The 20,765-nt window shown below is 43.3% G+C and overlaps 1 protein-coding gene across 1 annotated transcript in view; it reads right to left on the reverse strand.

Annotated features, from left to right (window-relative positions):
- PHEX (phosphate regulating endopeptidase X-linked) overlaps window positions 1–20,765 on the reverse strand; it is a 1,454,229-nt gene that overhangs the window by 537,286 nt on the left and 896,178 nt on the right. The gene's annotated exons all lie outside the window — the stretch shown is intronic.

Here is a 20,765-nt window from a genome sequence, read left to right on the forward strand (position 1 = left end):
AGGTCTTCTTCTGGACCCATAATCCTTATATGTCATATAAGGACATCTACTCTACTCTACATCCTCTACTGCAAAGTTCACATTGTCAGGATTTGTAATCATTCACATGCACCCCTTCCACTAAGTAGAGAGTCGCCATGTCAGTGTGCCAGTAGCATTAAAGATTACAAATGGCTTGTGATACAGATTTGCAAAACTCTATTGACGCTTGGGAAGCTATATATAAGTGTACCAACATGCTTCTTTTTTAAATGAAGTGCCATCTTTTGTGGAGGCTAAAAGACTGGCTCTGGTGAGTGCACAGTGCCCGGTGTGTACTCCTAACCTGAAGCAGTTCTACATAGTACAGACCTTGAAGGGAGTAGTAAAGAGTATGTTGTTTTCACTAGAAGGTGTGATGTGCTTCCCAAAACTGTTGTGTTTCCAAATTAGATAGAGCAGTTGAGAAACAAAAAGTTAGGGTATTGTGACTTAAGCAGATACCACATAGGTGATTTTCATAGACCCGTAAGCCCTGATTATGAGTATAGGTGGTATTTATCACAAATAATAAATAACGATACTACAAGGTACTTTATTAATTGAGAGCAATAAATACCACCTATTACGAGTTGTTGGGGAAGAACATTCAGATTTAGTGTTTAACGCACGAAAATCCACATGATGCGATAAATTCTGCATGACTTTCCCCTTTAAATTTTGACAGGTTAGCCAGCCGAAAAGTAATGTTGATTGAGTTATTTAACGCATCTGATAATTATCAGATATATTAAATACCTAGCAAATCATAATTGCAACTGAATTAGCCTGGAGGAGGGATTTTTTCTGTTCCTCAAGGTCTTTCAGGCCATGCCTTTTCATCCCATCACAAGTATAAGTATCACACTAGCTATTTATGTTAGCACTGATAGTGTCTGAAGGATAGCTGTTAATCAGGGCCACAAAAGCCCCAGACAGTGCTGTATTGGCATGCGCATGCCAATGCACATCATGCTCACATCATGTGAAGAATATACTACACAGCTGAGTGGCTGTTATGAGAAATACAAGAGAAAGGTGAGTAGAAGGAGATGCATGCTCTTCCCAGGGAATTAGTGAAATGGAGTTGTAATGCTAAGTTCAATATTGGCCTCCATGAGACATTGCCATAATGAAATCTGGAGCCACTAAAGTTTGCTTTCTTAGCAGTCAAACCTTTCTATAACTGCACTGGAAATCCTTTGGGACTATACAAGGTTCCTCAATATTCTACTGTGTAATTAATCACTCAAGACACTGGGGTAGAGGCACTATGCACAGAACCTTCTGAAGAACATGGTGTTTCTTACACTTCCTTGCTGCCAACACATGCAAAAGTCATATAAAAATGTACACATCACCAGGACTCCACATTTATAGTTTGTCCACATCTATCCTGTGATGGGTGTAATTTGATCACAGGATCACTAATGACATTAATGCAACCTTTCCTGATGTCTAAACATATCTTTTTTCACTCTTTCTCTATCACCCAGCATCTCTCTGAAATTCCTTCAAACATTATACTTTCCTTTCGAGCCTCAAAACCCTTTACTTGATCCTCCTTCTCTTTCTACCCTTCACCATATCTGTTATCCACCTGGAATAGTGTAATTTGTGCATCATAAACATGCGTAGTCAGCACTCCAATATATTCTGAGTAATTAAATGTTACTAAGAATAGATGGGGTATTCCATATTTAAAGTACTCCACGCGAAACTAATGAGACATGGATTGTGTGCATAGAAATGTGACTAATAAAAGTATTTTGCAACAATTACATATTATTATTCTAAAAGTAATTAAAGTAGATGTGTCTCATTGCAAAGCTAATTGAATAAAGTGTATGTGTAGACTAATGTTTCAGCATTTATATGTGAATAAGAAATTATAATCATGTTGGTGTATTTGAAATTATATTTATGTAATCCTTTGCAATTTTTTCCTGCATTCAAAAGTTGCATTGGCTATGTGTGCAGAAATGAGTGCATATTTGTAACCCTGTGCACTATTAAATTGACACAATGTTTGGGCCCAAGATCTGTTTTAGTACAATCTCATGTTTAAAGTCTAACATGTAATTCACATTTAACCTTCAATGTAGAGAGCATTTGCATGTATTTTGTTCCTACTGCAATTGCGGACAAAGCCGTATTAGCTAGAAAAGAAGGGTTTCTGTTTTAGTCAGATAGCAAAGTGTGAGAAGATGGATCTTGGCAAGGAGAATCATGGTAATGAGCAAGGATGCGAGTTCTCATGGAGGAGTAGAAGAATAGCCAAGTATTAATGAAGTAGCAACTTATTAATGTGGGAAAGGAGGTGACAGTAACTAATTTGAGGTGGAATTATGGAAAGGCACTGGAGACGAATACGTGACTTACCTTGAATGCAACAAATGTCTTATGCTGTAACGTAGTAAGGGTCACAGAGTCCATTCATGCTACCTGACCCTTAGTTAGAGTTTCTTCTACCGAAGGCTCAGACAGCTGACACCTTTCTAATTTTCATTCTTATTAAATACTTCTTAGTTTAGGGTTGGCCCTTTTAAGGTAGTGTAGGGCGAGATAGCGTACTCATGCTTACCTTTGAGAATCATTTGATGACATTTAATGCCCAATTATTTTTCCTGATTACTTGAATCGTCATTATTGAACTAGTTGTATACTCTTTGTTATATAGGGTAAATCTCTTTAGGAGATTTGGACTCATTCTGTTTGTCCTGTATTTCAAAACGATAATGCTGAGGTTGATTTATATCAATTTGTTTCGGAATTTATAATTAAACCTTACTAATCTCAGATTTAGTTGTCGAGTGGGTTATTGTGTGACTAAATTGGTTACACTGTATTGAATTACATTTGTGATTGTTTCTCCATCTTACCTCTCAAGCAGCTAAAAAGACCATCTGGTTAAGTAGGGATGCTTAAGTGGGTCCCTGATCTCTCACTCCTGACCAAGTTCTTGGCGCTGGTAGACACCTGACAACAACTCTCCTACTCTGACTAGCATTCCCTTGCTAGAGCTCCTGATGTTGGGGGGTGGGGTGGCGTACTCAGTGGCATTTGTGCTGAGGCAGGTGTGAAGAGCCTGGGAGAGGGCGGTCCTGCAGGTCTTGTGGAGGGATACGGATATGTGTATTTGAATGCTGCACCCATTTTCGCTTATATTGAGGTCGGTGTTAGTGGACAGATGGCAAGTCGGGGGGGGGTTGACTTCTTGTGGGACTTACACCCAAACGATCGGTTTATAACTCTGGCTGATGCAACAGAATCATTTGACTCGGGGACCGGACAGTTTTTACAATTTGCTAAAATTGCGGCGACAGCCCACAGGATTTGGCCCTGCTTCTCTGATGTCCCACAAGACTCGTAGATGTTGGGAACACTACTGACTTTGGCTGGGGGTCGGAGACTGATCTCGCATGTGTACTTGGTGCTACGGAAGGACCATCCCTTGAGCAACCTGTCAGTGCAAACTAGGTGGCATGACATCCTGACTGCTCCTCTGTCCGACAAAGAATGGGAGAGTGTGCATGAAGGGGTGAAGGAGACCTACACGAATGTGAGATTCATACTGCTTCAGTACAATGTAGTTCATCAGATACACCACACTCCATCTGAGTTGCATACAATTTATCTGGGGTATTCAGTTGCCTGTCCCCGCTGTGTCAGGTAAGGGGTAGATTTTATACATATGTTCTGGGGCTGCCCTGAACTAGACACATACTGGCAGGCAATATTGGAGTCCCTGAATGCTACAGGATGGTACATTCCTATGGATGTTGTACAGTGTCTGTTAGAGATGATCCCAGTGCGAAAGGAAAAAAAAAGCTTAGTAGGAAATTTCTTCTTCTGCGTTTGGTACTCACTAAGAGGAAGGTTGCCGTTAGGTGGTTATCTCCTGTTGCCCAAAAGTGGATGACTGGCTGCGTGACATGGCATAATGGGCGATAGCGGAGGATAGTCATTTGCCAAAAACATGCAGAGATAACAAGTTGACAGGCGATCTGCAGGCCTGGGCAGCAATGCTTGCCGAGCTTCCAGAGCACCCAGATGCCCTGCTCCTGTGAGCTGCAGGATAGATGTCAGGGTGAGGGGATAGGATGTTGGATTGGGGGAATGTGATTGGTATACACTGTTATTGTGTGTGATCGTGATAGGGCAATCCTTCCAATCGGCACACACATGAGGCTTTTTCATTGCATCACCCAGTAATCCATCTGTGTGTTATGGTAGAGCATGTTGGGGAGAGAAGGTGGGTTGATGTTTGTATCTTAAAAGATATAATGCTCTGTTAAGCTTGTCATATTGAAATGGCAATAAACATTTACACTAAAAAAAGCTCTGCTACTCTGACTTCAACTCACTTCTCTCTCCACTATGAGAATATGTTTATTGCATTCGCGCTCCTTGACATATACACTTTTGGGTTTCAAATTCCTTAACCCATGCTAATCTCCTTTTTTTCTTTTTTGCTCACTATGCCACCTTAGACCCTCTTCAACATGTATTTTCTACTGCACTCTGTCATCACTTGCTTTTGTTAGCTGTGCACTTTTACGAGTCTCCCATCTTTGTGACCATGTTTCTTCCATTTATTACCCAAGTCAAATCCCAATTTGATCCTAGTCTATTCTACGAAGTACCACAAGGCCTTAGGTCATCTTCTTACACTAGCACTCGCGCTAAAATTATGTCTTTGTTCTACAATTTGTATTTATTGTATTGTTATATCATTTCTATGCAGACAAATCTCAACCATTTACCTCGTCTTTTCTTTTGAATCTTTTATTCAAGTTTGACATGCTACTTATGGGAACATCATGTAGTATTCCGCTTGTGCTTAGTTTGTGCCTGGTTTCATTTGGTGCCAGAATTTCATCCATAACCAGCTCATACTATGGCCCAGATTCTCAAAGGTTTAGCATTGGGTTAGCATTACTTATTCAAACAAACCCGACGCTAAACCTGTTTTGGGATTTCTAAACCAACACTAATTGGTATTAGCTTTGGACTGTATGTAAAATTAATGAAAAGCAGCTTGCATACATGATCCATACAGAGGAAGGCAATTGTACCTGTGGCTTAAGACACTGATTGCCATCCCTCACTCCAATTTGATAACTTTTCTGGTCTTCGTGATTGGTAGAGACCGTGAACAGTGTTTAAATGGTAAAAATGTTTTGTCAGCAGCATCAATATCATCGGAGATCTGTTTTGCTTATGAACACATCAGCTTTCTTGAACAGTTAGTGATCACAAGCTCTATGTATTCAGTCTAAGTAGAATGTTCTGTCCTACAACAGGGTTTGTTTGTATTTTTTTTTACTTATTTGATTTGTGTGTGCATTCCCTTACTTAGTTGCTATTTATACTCTACATCCATATTTACATACTTTGAGGCATTATCAGAATGCCTTCTTTTATATGATGCCACAATCCTGGATGGACATTCCTGTCCTACTGCAACAGTGATGCCTGTGCCTCATGCCATCTTTGTCACATCCTCCTTGGAGATAGGTTTTGACTCTTCAACAAGCTACCTGGTGATTCAATGGTTGAGAAGCTGACTTTGTAACTCAGACTGAGTACCTAGTATTAGTTGGCAATGCCTGCAATGTAATCTTTAATTGCTAAGTGCCCTTGAGAACCTCAAGGATTCTCATTGGATGGTGCTGAGGTTAATGAACTTCTGGCAAGGAATTGATAACATTTTCCTTAAATACTAAGTAATATGGATCAGGGAGAATATTTATTGAGCTTTCTCTAGCGATTAAATGTGATCCGCAAAAGGAAACTAAATGAACCCATTTATTGCCATATATGATCTTGTCAACTAAATCAGATGAACAACATTGAGTAAATTCCTTGCGCCAAAGTCATTTGCACAGGGCCAGTTGATGCTTAGTAACTAGTCCCCTGCTCTTCGGGCACAGAGTTTGGTATGACTGATGGTGTACTTATCAGGCACCTATACTTGATGGTAAAAACCAGGTAGCCAATCGGGAAGAAATGCCCTAAACAATACTAGCACTCAGTTGAATAAACTTCGGCCCCATATTGAAAGGATGTTTTAGTTTGCTCTGTCCAGAATTTGTCTATAACAACAGAATTCTCCTTCTTTTAAACAGCACTTGTGTCTGCAAAAAGAAATGTGGCAAAATAGCACATATGAACAATGTCTAAAATAGCTGTTTATGTAATCCCACTCTTCATGTTCCCTTTGTTGAAAACTAAAACGGCGATATGATTAAGCATTTACTAAAGACATGAATTCTCCTTCCTTAGAACATGTTTCTTGTCTTATGTTGACTAATGTCTGGACTCCATTTTGTATTGTCTTGTCTCCACGTGCTTTGCACGAGAAGAGTCCTATCTTTTTGTTAGTTGCTCTTGTAATCTGCCTAGTAACAGTCTATAAATAGCTCCTTTGTCCGTCTGGCGCATGCCCAGACTTGACCAAATCTGTTATCAGTTAGTCCTTGTTTGACCATGTTTTCACGGGCTCGGTAAAATGTTAACTCCGCCCATATATTGATTCTGTATCGAAAATGTCCATAAAAGGTAAAGAACCTTGCCTCATGTTGTATCCACCCACTTATGAGCCCCTCTATTGTGTATAAAAGGGGACCGTGTACGCAAGTTCTTTGTGCTACTCTATGCAATACTGAAGAGTGTTGTATAGGTTGTAGGACCACCCTTAAGGGTTAATAAACTTTGTCTTTGTATTTGCAGTTTCCGTGCCAACTTCCTTCTAGTTTTCGTTACAGGAGAGCGAACCCTTGTATTCTGTGGGCCTAGCTGGGGCCTGTATTCTTCAATTGGCGCCCGTCACTTGGGGCTCATCGGCGACTCGGATGCTCGAAGGACTGGTCGTGACGAAGGTGAGGAATTTGGCCGGGGATGTGATCACTGCCAGCGGCGTTTTTAGTCCTGGCATCCCGAGGTTTCTTCCTTCCCTTCCGAACTGACCTTCTGGGTGGCGCCGGTCCTCGACTGAGACCTCTTCCGTCGGTTTGCCGCGACAGCCGTTTGGGCGAATTTTGGAACTTGGCAGTTGGAATCTGGACACTCTTGATTGGTAAGAACCGTTGTACGGTACTTGCTCCGAGTTTTGAAGCCTGGGTTGGCTATTTGAGTTTGATTTGTGATGACCGGTCATATTTTGTATTGATTACTGTGAGAATATATGCGTTGCAACACATATAGGCAGGTAATGTGGAGATATTTCTCCGGAGTTGTGTAAATTTGAACGGCGCAAAGTTTAAGTGCCATTTTTGATAATACTGCATATTTTGCATTATTTTTGAGCATGCCTGCTTTTAGCGCACTCCGTAAGTGGTGCTGCTGTTTTGGAAACCGGTTAAATCTCGAGGAATCTGCTCCAGCCCCCCCAGAGGGGACTCCTAATAGGGATATGTATGTGAAGCATGGTCTTTCCTCTATAATGTACAGCACAGTGTGGAGAAAATACATCAAAAAGGATCCTGAGTTACGATGGCCTTTGTATGGATCGTTTGATATGCGTAAGATTGAGTATGTGGAACAGTGTATGTGTAAACGGCGTGCTCGGCAAGACATGTTTGAATGTGTACGGTTATGGGTGAAGGAAGTGCGTGAGCGAGAGAAACGTGAGAAAGCACTGTTTGATAAAGAGCAACGGAAAAATGATCATGTGAGAGCGCAGGAAGCGAAGCGTCGGGAGGAAAGAGAACTGGCGGAGAGACAAGAGAAAGAGCGTAGGTTGCAAGTCGCGGGTCAATATGCTGTCCGCCAGCCACTTTATCCTGTCCTTACTAATCTTGAAGATGATTTTTATTTATTAGATCGCTCTCCGCCCCCTTATGTTGGCACGTCCGCCCCGAGATCACAGGATTCTAGATCGGTTTCGGATAAGGTAGACACACGGTCCATGTTATCAGTTGAGCGTATGGGTGAGCTTCGGAAAATTTCTTTGCGTGCGCTTAAAGGCAAGCTACCCCTTGCTGAATTGTTGGAATCTTTGGAAAGTTGGCAGGATAGAGAGAAGCTGTACTTTGCGGCAACTTTTTCTGATGAAGTGATTACTGCCTTTCGGAAATATTCTGATGTTTTCGAGCCTGATGCTGTAGTTTCAGATGCTAAAGCATTACGTAACGGTGTTTTTTCTCCCTCTAAGGTACCCGATGCGGTTCGACGGTTGTTTGCATTGCGGGACACGGCAATTGAACTTAAAGAGAGAGCGCGCCTAAAGGCAGGGGAGAAGGAGTAATCGGATTCACGTACCGGCGGCGACCAATCATCTACCTCTCATCCAGATAAGAGTGAACTAGTGCATGCTAAACCGATGCGAGAGGCGGCACCTTTGTATGTTCCTCCTAAAGGAGCAGGAAATAGTTCAGACATATCTTCCCCCGATGCTAGGGGATATTTTGTGTATAATTGGGTTTATACTCCCTGGCACAGGGCTGATGTTATGGCATTAAAGAATGCATTGCCTGACCCCCGCAAGAATCCAGCGGCCTTTTACGAAGAGGTCGAAGGGGCCTTGAATTCTTGTACTATGACCTTAGCAGATATAGATTTGTTCTTTGGGCTTATTTTACCACCGGATATGTGGCGATCTGTGCGGAAGGTGGATGATCACGCCGCTTTTAAGGCCAAATGTCTGAGATTGAGGATGTGGATAGGGAGAGAAAACCCGCGCAAAAACCACCCCAGCTTATTTTAGATCTTCCCACTGCTATTTTGACTACATTAAAAACAATTATCCCCCCTAAAAAGATTGACTGGAATATGTTAGCCTCGTGTAAACAGAAGGTTGACGAATCAGTTTCAGACTTCTTTACACATTTTGAGGAGACATTTCATGATTTCAGTGGTCAGTCACTTAGGGATGATACGGGTCGACATCTTTTTGTCGATAAATATGTGGCGAATTTATTACCGGGAATAGCAGCTCGTTTAAAAGCGAGTGAAAGTTCTTGGTCTACCTCGTCTCCAGCATCCCTCCTGACTATGGCTCAGTATTATGAGCGTCAGGAACAGGAAGCGAAGGGGCATGAGGAGAAGAAATCGAAAGATTTGAAAACTAAGGTGATGTTAGCTCAAGTGTATGGTCCGCCTCGTCAGGGTGTCGAAAGAGGTAGAGGAGGATCCTATGGTCCCCCTTCCGTTCGGTCAGATGTTAATAGAAACCAATGTGCGTATTGTAAACAGTCGGGTCATTGGGCTAGAGATTGTCCGGTATTATATGCATCTCGTCAGGGACGTGGTCAGGGACCACCGAGAGGTAGAGGGGGCTTTTCGAATTTCAGAGGGAATTCCAATGATCGTGCTCGCTTTGAGCCTAACGTGCAGCAACGAGATAGACCTAATGTATTTGATCGGCAAAATCAGTATCAAATGTCTGGGAATGACCGCCCTGGGTACCATGATTCGCAGCATGCATAGGATTGCGTCGGATGGGGGTTGGAATCAGTTGAAGTACCGATTGATCAGAGGGGTCCTTATGTTTCAGCAAGTGTTTTGGGTTCTACTGATCGGTTCCTAGTTGATACAGGAGCTACTCGCAGTGCACTGTCCAAACAATTGGTTCCGAGGGCTCCCCCATCTGGCTTAATGGTTACATCGGTAGGGTTTGATGGTACACTCTCTCGAAGCCCTCTTTCCCGACCCCTCGCATTTCATGTTGATCGTTTTTCTGCACCCTGTCCGTTTTTGCTTGCTCCGAACACGCCCGATAACATTATGGGTCTTGATCTGCTTAAGCATTTCGGAGCTACGATCCGCTGCTCCCCTGCTGGAGTACGTGTGATCTTAAAGATAATCACCCCCTGACAGACCGGATGTGTGTGGTTACGGAGGATACTGCATTAGCTTCCCTCCCTCATTCTTTGTGGGCCACTTCGGATACTGATGTGGGACAGATGGTGATTCCGCCTGTCCGCATTAGTGTCCAGGAGGGTGCGGTATTACCGCGCCTCCCTCAGTATCGTATTTCTAAGGAGGGGGAGGAGGCACTCATACAGATTGTGCAGGATTTGATTAAGGTGGGAGTAGTGGAGGAAGTTCCCTACAATGTTTGCAACAGCCCTATTTTACCCATTTTGAAAAAAGATACCGATACCAGGGTTTACCGTTTTATCATTGACTTAAGGGAAGTGAATAAGATAGTGATACCTCAGTATCCAGTGGTTTCTGATATCACGACGTTACTCACTTTGGTCCCGCCAAAGGCGACCACGTTTACAGTTATTGATTTGAAAAATGCTTTCTTTTCGATTCCTATTCATCCTGATAGCCGATATCTTTTCGCCTTCACTTTGAATAATAGGTCTTATAGATTTTGTAGAGTCCCTCAGGGTTATACAGAAAGTCCTAGTATTTATAGTCAAGCATTGAAAAGGCAATTGGATTCCTTTGCTCTGACTGATGGTGTAGCCCTTATACAATATGTCGATGACATCTTGTTGGCAGCCGACACTCCTGAGCTGTGTGAGAAGAGTACGTTATCCTTGCTTTCCTTTTTGGCATTGCACAATCACAAAGTGTCGAGGAAGAAATTGCAATTCTGTAGACCAAAGGTGACTTATTTGGGTCTCCTTTTGTCTAAGGAGGGGCGTGCACTCACACCAGATCGTATTCAAGCAATTTTGGACACGCCAGTACCTTCCACACAGAAGGATGTGCGTGCATTCTTGGGTCTTGCCTCTTTCTGTAGGCAATGGATATTGGGGTTCTCACACATAGCCAAGCCATTGTTAGCACTTTTGACAAAAGACACTCCAATTCCTCTTCCCTGGTCAAATGAGTGTGAAATTGCCTTCCAGCAATTACGACAAGCCCTTTGTTCAGCACCAGTGTTAGGTACCCCTGATTATACGAAGCCCTTTTCACTGTATGTGCATGAGAAAGATGGATGTGCATTATCAGTTTTAGTGCAGATGCACGGCGATAAGCAGCGCCCTTGTGCATATTTTTCGGCTGTACTTGATCCTGTTGCCCGAGCATTACCAGGGTGTTTTCGCTCGGTTGCGGCGACAGCTGTGTCAATACGCCAAAGCGAGGGAATTGTGTTATCTCATAAGCTGTTGGTATTAGTTCCCCATGCTGTTGATGCCCTGCTTAATCAGACAAAGACGCAGCATTTGACCAGTGCTCGTTTAACGGGATATGAGTTGACGCTTTTGGCTCCTCATATTACGTTAAAGAGATGTGCAACGTTAAATCCAGCCACATTGTTGCCGTTCCCGGAAACTCAGTCTGAAGCACGGAAAACACATGACTGTATTCTTGTGACTGAGGAACAGACAAAGGGTCGTATTGATCTTCAGGATACGCCCTTTACAGATGCAGATGGAGAACTGTGGGTGGACGGATCATGCCTGAAGCTACCAGATGGTACGACTTCAGCAGCGTATGCAATTACCACATTACAAGCAATAGTGGAGACAGCACGCATACCGCAGAAATCAGCTCAAGCAGCGGAACTGATAGCATTAACACGAGCATGTGAGCTCAGTGCAGGATTGTGTGTGAATGTTTATACAGATAGCCGCTATGCCTTCGGAGTAGCGCACGATTTCGGCCTACTCTGGAAGGAGAGAGGGTTTCTAACGTCACATGGAGCACAGATAATGTATGGAGAGTTAGTTCACAACCTTTTGACTGCACTAACATATCCAAAGAAGATTGCTATAGTTAAATGTAGTGCCCATAAGAAGGTGGTTGATAAAGTTGGAGAAGGGAATGCTTTAGCAGACCGGGTGGCGCGAGAGACTGCGATGCAGCCTGGTGCTACTGCAATGTATGTTGTGAAGTCACAGGCAGAAAGATGGCACGATGCTAGGAGAGAAGTGCTGGAGATACAGAGAACCGCTTCCGATAAGGAACGGGAACAGTGGTACAATGATGGAGAATTAGATGATGAAGGGTGTTGGAGAAGTAAGCAGGTGGATAAATGGAAGTTACCCACAGCTTTCGTACAACCTATGGTTCAGATGGCACATGGACTAGCGCATGTCGGAGCTTCCGCAATTGTCAAACTACTCACACGAGTTTGGGAGCATCCGGAGATCGCTAGTACGGCAAAGAGGGTAGTGCAGACCTGCATGATTTGCCTGAGGTACAACCCAGGAAAGGGTACACGAACTCCAGCAGGAGGATTTGCAACACCTACTGCCCCCTTTGAGGTTTTGCAGATGGATTACATTCAGCTTGAGCGCTGTAACAATCTGAAGTATGTTCTAGTAGTGGTTTGTGCCTTCAGTAAATGGGTTGAGGCATACCCTACGAAAGACAATACTGCAATGACTACAGCCAAGATGCTATTGAAGGAGTTTTTCCCTCGATATGGTGTTTGCAGATTGTTGTGGAGTGATAACGGACCTCATTTTATAGCAGACGTTATCAAGTATGTCCTGAAAGGCCTAGGCATTACTCAGAAGTTCCATGCAGTGTTTCACCCTCAGTCTGCAGGATTGGTTGAGAAATATAATGGTACTTTGAAGCTTAAGATCGCGAAGATCCAAGCTTCGACTTCTTTGACTTGGCCAGATGCTTTACCGCTGGCATTATTGTCAATTAGATCGATACCGCATTCTCGGACCGGTCTCACACCTTACGAGATCGTGTTTGGACGCCCAATGAATATTTGGGGTCCACCAAAACCGCAGTTAGTGTATGATGTACCTTGTGTAATGATGAGTGATTATCTGGCACAGTTAACGGATAATTTGGTTTCTATTCATCAACAGGTTCGAGAAGCGCTCCCTGATCGGTCCACAGGTGAAGGTCATAACCTCCGACCTGGCGATCAGGTTATGATCAAGGTGTTCGAAAGGACGAACAGTCTGGAACCGAGATGGGTTGGTCCTGAGCAAGTCTTGCTCGCAACGAGGACAGCTGTGCGAGTTTCCAATCGGAAGAATTGGATCCACTCCTTGCACTGTCGTAAAGTGCCGCCTGGATTGGTGGAGCCTGCTGTGCTGACCGACCATCGAGAAATCCTGACTGCGGAGAAAGGCCGTGCTGTGGAACCGAACGACACTGAGGAGCTCTTCCCGGACCAAGCGATCCCTGGAGGAGGAAGATATCATCTTCGACCGAGGAAGTGATTTTTTTTTCTGTATCCAGATACGTTGTCAGAACGGCCCTTAGGTTAGTGAAACGGAGAGCCAATGAGGCAAGGGGGGGGGGATCAGCCCTGCATTAGTGTAGTGACACCCGTCTTGGCCCGCTGGTGAAGAAATCAACGGCTGCCTAAGGAGAAGAGTTCTGACAACCTTTTAGTTTCAGGAAGATATTGACTTTTTACTACAAGATGGAAAAGAAGAAGATTCTTTGTGCGCAAAGCTTTATTATCATTGTAGCTATTGTTGGTATAACCACATGGTTTGTTGAGGATGTGACTCCTGCCCGTGAGTTGCTTGTTTTGACCACTCCAGTGCCTGAGGAGCACTACTTCTATACGCTTCCGTATCAAGAATTAAAGCATCGTCAGTCTTATTTGAATAACTCTTTCATCCAGATGTTGCATCATACCCATGTTGCTACGAATGCTACGAACTGTTGGATATGTGGTATGATGCCAGCTCATCAGAAGAAAGGAGGAACGCCGTTCATACCTCTTCCTCTCTCTCATAATGGCTCTTGTAGAGCATGGTACACTTTGCTTTTCGCCACACGGAAACCCACAGTGGGACGATTACTTTTCAGACTTAATAGGTCATGTCATCAAGATAAAGATGGCTATCCACAAGCGAATGGGACAATATGGGAATGGGAAGAATATCGACCAGACAATGAATCGATCCCCTACATTTTCATGAACACCAGAGACACTGCAGGGAAGGAACGGTTCGTGATTCAAGTGGCACAAGCTCAAGCGGACCTGTGTGTCCAGAGTGTGGGTTATATTCCTGTTGGTGTTAGCGATTGCATTATTGTATTGAATATAGATGGGTTCAATAATAGTACTTTCTTAGCCTCCCATAATACATACTTTGTATGTGGGAATAAGGGTTATTATCGCTTACTAGCCGGCTGGTCCAGAGTATGTTATGTAGCGTTTTTATTACCTCCTGTATTCTTAGCACCTGCATCCTATCATAAAGATTTGAAGTTGCTGAACAATGTAACTGTCAATAGGTATAAACGTACTCTATCCATTGATGATGTTGATCAAACTGACACTAGCTTACAGCAATATATTGATTTTAACTTAGGATTGTTTTTCTTTGTTGGAGCTGCCCTAAATAGTAGGAAGGTTCGTAGATTAACAAGAGTTGTAGAGGCTGTGACGAATCAAACCGCTGCTGCTCTTGGGAATCTTACGGAAGAATTACAAATTACTAGAATTGTTGCATTACAGAATCGTATGGTATTAGATGTTATGTTAGCTGATAGAGGTGGAGCATGTAAAATTATCGGAAGTAGTTGCTGTGTGTTCATTCCTGACCATACGCCATCAGTTTATAACGCTATTAATAAATTGCATAAAATCGCAGCTGAGATTCATACAGAAAATGGCACTTGGACCTTTTCTAGATGGTTTTGGGCATTGATCACTACATGGGGATGGAAGGTTTTAACTGGTCTCTGCATTATTATAGCAGTTCTGTTTTCCTGTTGCATCTGTGTCCAGTGTGGTCCTTTACTCTGTTATCTATGTGTGTCATTTTGTATTCCTGGTAAAAAAGCTATTGCCAATGTCACCTATCAGAAACATTTGAACAAGGAGGTGGAAGAGATGATGAAAATCGATATATATGATGATTATCCTAATAAGCCGAATGTCTTCAGTAAATGCTGAAAGGGTCGTCTGTTGAAAACTAAAACGGCGATATGATTAAGCATTTACTAAAGACATGAATTCTCCTTCCTTAGAACATGTTTCTTGTCTTATGTTGACTAATGTCTGGACTCCATTTTGTATTGTCTTGTCTCCACGTGCTTTGCACGAGAAGAGTCCTATCTTTTTGTTAGTTGCTCTTGTAATCTGCCTAGTAACAGTCTATAAATAGCTCCTTTGTCCGTCTGGCGCATGCCCAGACTTGACCACATCTGTTATCAGTTAGTCCTTGTTTGACCATGTTTCCACGAGCTCGGTAAAATGTTAACTCCGCCCATATATTGATTCTGTATCGAAAATGTCCATAAAAGGTAAAGAACCTTGCCTCATGTTGTATCCACCCACTTATGAGCCCCTCTATTGTGTATAAAAGGGGACCGTGTACGCAAGTTCTTTGTGCTACTCTATGCAATACTGAAGAGTGTTGTATAGGTTGTAGGACCACCCTTAAGGGTTAATAAACTTTGTCTTTGTATTTGCAGTTTCCGTGCCAACTTCCTTCTAGTTTTCATTACAGGAGAGCGAACCCTTGTATTCTGCGGGCCTAGCTGGGGCCTGTATTCTTCACCTTATTAAACATGCTTGCATAGAATGTTGTCAGTGGTGCCTCACTCAAATAGAAAGAATTCTTAGGGTCTGATTCACAAAGGTAAAGTTAGCCTTTTGGTCTATGTTTAGACCAAAAGTCTAACTTTACTGCTTTTAGGTATTCACAAAGGGAAGTTGCGAGTAGTATCTTTACGACTGCGGCGATTCCTTCATTGTGCTAACTCTCAACTTCAAGTCAGTTGGAGGATTCCCTTTTGCTTTTAGCATTTCCTCCAGAGGTAGGAAGATTATCATTTACAACTAAAATCCAAATCAGGCCTTGCCATTAAAGCCTTTCTTGGTTGAAATCACCCAAAAGAATGTTGAAGTCTGATGTTGAACTGAGGTTTCAAGTCTGTTAGGCTTTATGTGCCATGATCATTTTCCTCGTTATGATTGTCCATTACCCCTCCTTGTCACCTCTCCTCTTTTGTATGCTCTAAAACTAATAAAATATTTTGAAATCAAGTCTGTTAGGCTGTGCCAATGAGTGATTATTATCTATTCATAAAATATGTGGTATATTAGCAGAGATTCTTGAATGATAAGACTAATTGAAGGGCAACTATAGAATGAAAAGATGAACTATGAAGAAAGAGAGCCAGAAAGAGTGTACAATACATTGGCCTTTATGACACAAGGTAGACCAAATCAAATGACATCAAGTACCAGAGTACATTGTATGTTTTTTCAGTATCAGTTTCTAACTAATTGTGAGCATGCCTAATCCTGTGCAGGTTCACACACAGCAATTGTTTTACTTGACAACACTCTTCAAAAGCAATAGGGGAGATTCTTGATGTTGCGATAGGCTTTATTTCCATTCATCTTGACTTCTTAGCATACATATTTTGGTATTTTCTGACTGAAGTACAAGGGTTCGATGGAGTTGACAATTTGGAATTGGTGTTCTATAGGGTGATGTTCTGGATGAAGCGGTTGAGCTCAGCTTTATTTATTGAACTTGTTTGTTGGACTGGAGTTACATCCTCCCCTACCCATTCTCCTACAGTAAGTATTTATACAGCGAATGCAAGAAATTGGATTATTATTTGAAGTGGGTGACTGCCCACCTCAAAGAATAATCACAAGCCTTGTCAGGATGAACCCTTAAAGTCACAAAATTAACTTGAGCTGGACTACCCCATAGCTATGGTATGGAGCAGACAGGCTTAACGTAGGGCTATGTATAAATTATTTATAAAGTACCAAAACAGTAACAAAATGACAGAACACCAAGCAATGAAAATCCCAAAAGTGAATTAAAAGAATAGACTATAATTTAATAAACAAAATGACAGCAAAATGACAACAATACAATAAGGTGGATGAGAGATAAGAGTTTTTAAACATTTAAGACAAAACAGTGATAGTCTATGGTCGTGGTAGACTAAGACCAAGGTGCAATTTAAGGCTCACCATGATGAAGTGCCGATCTGATACCTCAATCAAGTTAATCCCAGTCAAAGATCTTATGTTCTGATTTTGTCTTTTAAGCCCCAATCAACAACATGAGTACTCTTCTACAGCACCCAGGACCTCATAGGAAGCACTTAAAGACTCATAGGGCATGGTCTATTGGACGTCTAACTGCCACTGGCCAGCTGCGTACTTCCAGGAAAAGGCCTTGTGCAGCTTGTTGTTTCCCTGTAGCAAAATAGGAGGTCAGCCAACTGACTCTTAATGTCCAAGTCTTTGTCCTAAGTACAAAAGGGAACTGGGCCAGTCCTTCAGGGCTCCTCTCAGACATCAAGCCCAGTCTTCTTCTGGTCTTTTGCAAGTCCAGAAAGTGTTGTGAAGTGGGTGCCTGGAGATGCCACATTTATGTAAGGCATGAGCTAGTGGGTGGGGTGACTCCTGAACCCTTCATAATCAACGGGGTAAAAGTTCACAGGCCCTGACCTACCTACATTTCTAGGAGTTCCTTTTTGCGCTACTGCAAACAGGCTCAAAATGCAACCTGTCAGGGCAAATCCAAGATGACAAAAGTCCTCAGCCACACGCCCCTTGGGTTCTGAGTGCTCGAGGGTGTGCATGGGGAGTGTACTGTAGTAATCCTGGTGTCCTCATACATCTATCACTAAACTCCAGTTTGAAGCAGGCACTGTACACAGAAATCTAGTAGGACAAAAGCAGTGTACTTCAGAAGCCAGAAATGGGATCCACAAGAATTTTCTTGGAATCCAGTTTTCTCTCTTTCAATTATGCCCCAAATGTGGCATGTGGCTCAGCAGATCTGTCATGCATGATTTGACATTGTAGTGTCAAATAAATGCCCACAGCACCCAGCCTGAATATTAGGTGGAGTTCAGATGAGTAATCTCTGCCCATTCAAGCCGGCATATTATTTGCTCCTAGGAGGCAATTCACACCCTTTTCACACTTGTGAGAAGTTGGCCTGATATATGATGTCCACTAATTAAAGTGGGCACCTTGCACCAGTCCAAACAACCCTTATGGTGAATTAAGAGGTCAAAGATAACCTTAGAAAGGTATCCAAGTGGTAGCTGTGGAGAGCAGCCTTCAGGCTTAGTCTTGAAGGAATGTAAAGCAGCTTGTTTTACCAGAATGCAACCTTAATGTATTGGTTAAATGAAAGGAGAACCACACAGTAGTTATACAAATATGTATTTATTATTATAACACTCCTTAAATACCTCACAGTATCTGCTACACAGAGATAAAAACAAAGCACACAATACTGTAGCACAGAAACAAATGTAAGTAGCACTAATACACAGTGGGCTCCAGGGGAAGACCAAACCATATACTAAAATAGTGGTATAAGAACCACGACTTGAGTCAAGACAGTATCTAGAGGTTGTAGAATCGCTGGGACCCCAATGAATCACCCAAGGTGAGTAGGTAGGGATCCTGTCAGAAGCTGTGTCGGAATTCCCACGGAGGCAGAACGCTGCTAGCTCCCAATGCCCACCTCCCGGAACGCACCGTAGAATACAATGGCTCCAGGCAGGGGGAAAGGGGAATGGGACAAGAAGAGACACTCGAGCTTTTCTGGACTCCTTTTTCTATTCTTGATATTGTTGTCTGGAGTACCTAATGCACAGAGGGAGAAATCACTTAACTCTTATTTACTCTAAATACCTGACTGCTTCGGTTCTCTCTTGTTGTTACCTTCCCTACCCAGGTTTGCTGGAGTTTGAGCTCCTCTTCGGATTCAGCTGACTACTTCTGGCATGTGTTTCTATCAACCTAATGCACAAAGAGATATTATTCAGTCAGGTGATTACCTATTCCCTCCTCAGGTCTCTTAACTCCTTCGCCTCCCCTTCTATTCTCTTACCTTGTGTAGTCTGACTGAATGATTATCAAGGGGGTTCTACTGCTAGTGAGGACTGCACTGCTCTTGGTGCATGGTGGGATGCCCACAGAGTCTTAATGGACTATAGTTCTGCTTCAGGTGATGTGATCCACAGGCAATTCTTGGCTTTCAACGGGAAGCGCGCAAAAAGGTAAGTAAAAGGAAAGTTAGGAAGGAGAGAATAGGGAAGAACGCAAGCGGGGAGATTCGAAGGGGGGGAATACACCAGGCAGCGTGGTCTCTTTACATTCAGCAAATGAGTACAAGAAGTTCTAGTCTTTAACGGTTGATCTTACTTGTTTCTTGAAGTCTGGACACGAATTCTTAAGCTCCCTAAACTCGACGATTTCCCACCGGAGCAGGAAGGCTGCTAAGTTCTTCTTGGAATATTACTGCATCTTTCACTCCTGGAAATATTTATCTCTTCTCTCACTGAAGGCTCTCAGACGGACTGTGAAGGAATATTCCCATAATACTGGAACTCGGAATTTCACTCTTCACAATCCCTCTTCCGCAGCTTACGGAAGAATTCGCCACAGGATGTGACGCACACTTGAATTTGCTCAAATTCTACGGAGTGCACCCAAAACACAACTTCTCTCACAAAGGACTAAATTGAAGTGCGCATTAGAACGCTCTTCGCTGACGCACGAAACCTCGTACCTCGCGAGATCCCATGCGTCAAACAGTACTTAGATAGTTCTGATGAGTCAAGCGGCCATCTTGAAATGGTGCGCTTAATCTCTAATAGGCATTTGTCCAAACGTTACAGCAGGAGGGTTTAACCGTCACTCGAAATCTTTTCTGATGCAAATTGAGGGTAGCGACGGTTTTTGCTTCCCTGACAGATCCCACAGAGGACAGGTGCAGTGTGAGAACACAACTAGGTGCTACGTACAATTCAATGGGAGAGTCGCGGTTGCAGTTTTACCATTTAAGGAGCCTTCACAGTGGATTACAAAGAAACCCTTTACAACATAGAAGGTTGAAGAGCAACCCCACCCGTGGATACCGAAGTACTAGAGTTAACTATCCCAGGGAAGCCGGGTGCATATGGTCGAAGTGGCGTCGGAAACCGCCATAATTCCCTAGGTAGTCTTCAAAGAAATGCCACAGCTGGAAAGAAGAAAAGTGTCAGGTGGAACCCACAGGTGGATTCTTGAAGGAAGGAACCTGAAAGGAGAGGGGACAGAGTCTGGGTCACTCAGGAGTGACCAAGCGCTCGGAAGACGAATGGCCACCGATGTCGGGTGCTTCAGGTGTGAAGATGGAGACCTTGACTCTGCAGCCACGGGGACCAGAAGACATTGAGGATAACCAGGGGCTGGATATGAGCTGTCCCACAAAGGATGTCGAGTGTTGAGGGGTCGGTGTCTGGAGGTAGCACCAACAAGCCTTGGCAGCAGCAACCCATGAAGAAGGTCGAGGAAGGTCATTGTCTGGCCCATCAAGGACCATGCGACTCACCACAGCAAGGGAAGTCAAGGCAGGCCTGGAGCAACAAGGGGAGCCTATGAAAATTAGTGTTGTCCCTCAAATGGACCCACAGGCCGAAGGCACAGGAGTCGCGATGGGACCTCTAGCAGTTTCACAAGGTAACAGCTTGCAGAGCACAGTGTGTGAGAGGCAGAAGTCCTTTGTAAGAAATTTGCGAAGAGATTGGGGCTATCGATAGCCCAATGCATTAATTTGGGGAACACCAACAATCATATGCAATTGCAAAAGTACGCAGTGCAAAGGGTTTCGGGTTATGAGGTCCCCACGAGGGATACTGGCCACAAACTTGGTGAAATGGCAGCTTAACCTCAAGGAATGTAGGAACCTACCTCCTCTGTAAATGGACCCTTCGGAGTCTGCAGGAGCTCAGGATCAGCAGACAGGTCAGTTGTATTACGGTGCCTGCGAATGGAGGGGAGTTATTCCTTCACCCCAAGGGAGATACCAGTGATGTCCTTCATGCTCCACAGGTCCTGCACGGAGCCTGTATGGTACACGGGCACAGAC

This window comes from Triturus cristatus, chromosome 8, assembly GCF_964204655.1.
Source record: "Triturus cristatus chromosome 8, aTriCri1.1, whole genome shotgun sequence".
NCBI lineage: Eukaryota > Metazoa > Chordata > Amphibia > Caudata > Salamandridae > Triturus > Triturus cristatus.